Source organism: Etheostoma cragini, chromosome 12 (genome assembly GCF_013103735.1).
Source record: "Etheostoma cragini isolate CJK2018 chromosome 12, CSU_Ecrag_1.0, whole genome shotgun sequence".
Classification (NCBI taxonomy): Eukaryota; Metazoa; Chordata; class Actinopteri; order Perciformes; family Percidae; genus Etheostoma; species Etheostoma cragini.
In genome coordinates, this window is record NC_048418.1 from 17169948 (window position 1) to 17175143 (window position 5196).

Consider the following 5196-nt stretch of genomic DNA (forward strand, 5'->3'; position numbering starts at 1 on the left):
TATAAATAAACGTATGAACATATTAACGTATAAGACGTGTAAATGTATTTAATGCTAAACAGTTATTTTTGGTGCTTTCATTTTCTACTAATCAAGCTAAGAAAAGCCTGTTCTTCTTCCTTCTCATTCACATAAGTAGCTGCACTGCATTTTATATATGTATATTTTCAGATGATCGTTTCCTCAGTTTAACAGGTCACTGGAATAGAATAAATAATGTTGCAAAGTTATGACGGTTTTCCCCCTGGGGTTGTCAGGTAATATGGTCTACAACTCATTTAGAGAAGTGCTTTTTTCATTTCATACAGGAGGTGCTCTGTGCTGAATTATTGAACAATCTCCTCTTTCTCCATCCCACTTGCCCTCCTCCTCCTGCCCTTAGTTATCTGCTTCCTTCCTCATTTTCTCTGCCAAGATTTCCATTATGCTAATGCTGTCGCATCAAATCTGAAATGGGAAAATGTTACGCAATCTTAATGTCCTGGTTGATACAGATTACATATTTCATGTTTCTAATGTTCTAACCATGCATGACCATTTATGACCATGCATTTTAGTTAATGTGGTGCAAGAGTTTGACTTTAAATGTCTCTGCAGCATTTTATTCATACGCAAACTAAAACTGACAACCGCTTCTTCTACTAAGAATGTGTATCATTACTTAAATGGTATTGGGAGTAAAATGCAGCAAAGTAATGAGACCTGGACATGATTTAATATTCCTAATGATCACTAGAGTTGGGGCCATCTCTTCCAACTGCCCCCCCCTTTCTCCCTCTCTCTTTCCCATATACTGACAAGTGTACTCATTCATTTATTTAATTGGAGAGCAAAGCACTCAGTAAGCCTTGATCAGGAAAAGTGCTTCAAGTGTAAATTTCCATATGTCGTAAAGAGCTAAAAAGGCCAAGGCCACTGCAGTTTTAGACAAATTCTTTACTGTCTGAGGATTCAATGGGGGAATATAAGACGTTGGACCAACATTAAATTAGAGGATGAGTTATCTGTATCTCTTATTGACATCGCTGTTTATATTTAAATCCTATTTGCCCCTCGAGTTGTATAACACATTCAATCTTATGCAGCAAAGCAGTGTGAAAACCTGCTACCTAGTCAAAAGTTCCTGCTTCAACAGCAAATAGTCTCAGTAAATCATGGCAAAAGGGGAGCAGCTGCTTGTGCTGACTTTTATAATTCCGGGCCATAACTTACCATCTCGATAAAAATGAAGGGGAAAAAAAGGAAAACAGTGAATCGTTTGAGAAATATCCTGCAATGTCCTGCATATTTTCAGAGCCAGAACACACTGCACTGCCAGAGACATTCTTTTCTATCGCGCCAAATTTGGTTTGGGGGCAAGGCTTCATTTAGTATTGGGGAGGTTTGTGGGAGTTTGTGTTTACAGTTGCGCCAAACTGCATGAAAATGTACAGCACATAAATGCCCTAGGAGATCCATTCATGCAGTAATATATACTGACAACATTAGCATAGAGTCCTAGGTAAACACATGCTTTCCCAGTATGAACATTAGACTCATGTCTTACTTGTTAGTGCTTAGGTTTTGGACTGGGAACACTGTGTGTGTGTGTGTGTGTGTGTGTGTGTAGGTTTTGTCTCTTTCCTCCACTCCCCTGTGTTGCCGAGGGTCACTGGTTTCTCATGGCTGCCTATAAACCATCTGTCCTGGACGCCATCTGTCACACCCCCACCCCAGTCCCCAGAGGTTCCAGTGTACGACAGACTTCACCTAATGATACTGCTTGCGTTTATAATTTAGAGCCCTGTCTTTCAGTTTCACATCGGCCATTGTTATTTCTTCATTATTGAGACATAAGAACAGATATTTAGATTGAAAGAAAATCTATAGTGAGTGGAACAACTAGTCCATCCCAATTTCCCACAGTAACATCTTCAGATGCTTGTTTTGTCTGAAAAAACAGTAAAAATTCCGATTAGGGAAGCTGGTGACGGCATTTTTTCTTAAGAAATGACTTCTTCCATTCTTTGAGATTCTGAGGTCTTCACTGACTGTATAGGATGTTTTAGTTTTGAGTAAAGAAAGCCCCTGCAGCTGCAACTAAGGTTGGTTTCTGATTTGAGTTCAGTTCTAGTTGGACTCATTATTTTAACACATATTCATCAATGCCTCGTAATCTAAGAATATCATATATATTCTCAAAAAAACACCTTTTAAGGCTCTGTGTACAAAGTAGTATGTGAAACTTAAAGACGAATTGCATGTTGAAACATACTAGTACTTTTATCATATTTCTCACATTCTCTTAATCCAAATGTTCTCCTGCTGGTTTAGCGTCAAGTCATTCCCATTCATCCCTCTCTATGACAATCTGCATTTTCACTCATTTGATTAGAGAAAACATTGATTAGAAAAGTACAGTACCTGTTCTCTTTTTTGACAAGATTAGTTGCAAGCGTTGACTACAGAGAGGGAACCAACAGAGAGCAGAGTGTGTTTGCCTATCTGGATTGGCCCCTCTATTCCTGTCCCATGTACAAATATTTACTTTTCCGGTCTGTCCTGACATCTCTAACTCGTTCTCTCTCATTTTCACTCTTTTATTTCCTCTAAGTTTTTCTCCTTATTTGAATCTATGTGTTCATGTCAGTTTGTTTTTTTGAACCCTCCTTTTTTCTATCAGCTGTCATATGTTGTTCCTACTAAATAAGAATGGGTCACTCTGACATTGGATTCAGCTATGACAGTGTCAATGCATCAATATACAAACCTCAGTTTGTAAGTACACACACACACACAGTGAGGAACTTAAGTGGCATGTCTGTGCCCCAAAATAACTCGATTCCTATAGAAACCTGAAATGATGCTAAACCGAGAGTTGTCCTTGTCCTATTGTTAGTTTCTATCTCATTATATGATGAATCTATCTAAATGAATTATGGAGTTGGAACAGGTTTTATTGAGTAGCCTAAAAAGCAGCACACATTAATCTATTGTTAGCGATCTTCCAGCCTGTCTCTACCTGCTCTGAATCCAAATGATGCGAACTCGACTGCAGCAGCAGATCTTTGGGTCTGAGTCCAAACAAGCCCAGTGATTACACCGGCCTGCGTACCCTGTCCCTCCGAGCCTACCTCTCCACCGTGACCGTCAAATATCCCGAATATGGACGGGTGGCTCTTGTTGGTGATGTCGGTGAGCACCTCGAAGCGGTCCTCCATGTGATCTCGCCTCCCTTGTATGGAGTACACGGCTACGTTGTTATTCTTGAAATCCCAGGTTTTGGAGAACTCTGCGTCCAAGACACTGAGGCCCCCCAGCCGGTCATTCTGCATCATCTCCGCCACTTTCCCTTTCACCATTTTCACGGCGTCCCGGCTGGACTTGACGATGGTTTTCACCTCGTCCGTGTGAAAGAAATAACTCCACAGCGCCAGACTGATGCACAACAGAAACAATGTCTCAGGCCTGAGGAGAAAATAACGCATAATCCGACCCAGAAGAGACAAGAGCGTCATTGTGTCTCCTATCATCACACGCAACAGAACTGCAGTCTCTCTCTCTCTCTCTCTCTCTCTCTCTCTCTCTCTCTCTCTCTCTCTCTCTCTCTAACTCTCTCTCTCTTTTGGCTGAATTCAGTCCATCCGCTCAGCGGAACTGTAAGAAATCGATTCACTGGGCTACTACGCTGACCGACAAAGACTGGATTTCAACATTGAAAATGCTCCTCGGAGGACTGACTTCTCTACGCCGACCGCATTTGCGCAAAGCACGGCAGACTGCCGGGACACCGGGCCGGGAGGCGCACAACAAAAGAAGACAGGCCACGGTCATCGACTCGGTCCGATGTCTTGGTCCTATCTTCGGCTATACAGCTGCGAGAGGATTCTCCGAGTTGAGTCGATCTCTCATAGCCCATTGTAGTAGGATGACGAATATTTTGGGTTAGACCCACCCCGACAAGAGACATGGGAGTCACCGGGGGACGAGAGCCAAAGATGTCCTCCTTTTCCGCCGCTGACCCAGTTTCTTCTCTTGGATAGCCTGTGTCTATTCAGTCTCCGCATTTTTTTTTTACACACACACCTCCATTTTTGGAGCTGTGTTAAACCACAAAAGGAGAGTGAGAATAAGACAGGTGTCCCGGAAGTCATATGTGGCTGTGTTAACAAAGCAAAACACGAGAAGGCTCTGCTTCCAGTGAACAATGGATGTTTTTAAAGCCAGAGCTTTATTTTGAAACTATTTAGCAGAAGTACATTTTTTTCTAGTGGCCAGCTTGTCACTGGCTCATTCTTCTGATGTAGTGGGAGCTGACAAGAGCGCGCAGCTGCAGGAATAAAATGATGATGTCATTACATAGAATACTGATATCACAACTAGAAACAGATTTGTGGCCGGGTTGGCCAGTTGGTGGAGCGGCTGCACATAGAGGTTTATCCTCGACGCTGAGGTCCAGGGTTCGATTTCCCGCATGGCTTCTCTCTCTCTCTCTCGCCTTTCTCAGCTGTCCTGTCCATTAAAGGCGGAAATGCGACCCCCCCCCCGCCCCCCCCAAATGTGCCCCTCCATAGTATCTTCCATTCATCATGGAACATTTTATTAGACTGCTGACTTGTTATGACCAACTGGATATGAATGTAAAACTAGGACTAGAATAGAATATACTTCAATATATAATCTATGTGTGGGCTAGACACACGCACATCAAGTAAATAGCCCACATGCAGCAACATGTGGTGGATTCAAATTAAAATGTAATGACAACAATAACTCATTATAGATTATTAAATAGGTTACTATTGCTCAGTTATTAATTTGAGACTGGACCTTTGTTCCGATGTTGTTACAGCAGTCACTGCTTTGACCAACTACCGCCCCCTAGTGGCTCACTGTAGTAATACATCTCTAAAAGTCCCATCAACGTCACAGGGCAATTCAGTCACACAAAGCCATAGACCGTTAAAATAAATGGACAGAGCATGTGTGACGTCACCCATTGGTTTGTGGGGATCAGAAATGAGTCGTCGAGTTTGCGTTTATGGGCGCAGCCATCATGGTTGCGGATGTGACGATTTTAGAGGAGAGGGCGGAGTGAGAGCCGAGCCACCGACCGGTGGGCGGGATATTCAGTCTATTGGCGGGATCTGACTTACATTAGCTGAGAGCTAGCAACGCTGCTCTACCTTACGTTAGCTAACAACTTTCACTGCCAAT

The 5196-nt window shown here is 42.6% G+C and overlaps 1 pseudogene; it reads right to left on the reverse strand.

Annotated features, from left to right (window-relative positions):
• LOC117954243 overlaps positions 1 to 4149 on the reverse strand; it is an 8557-nt pseudogene extending 4408 nt beyond the window's left edge.
• Positions 4150 to 5196: the final 1047 nt, after the last annotated feature.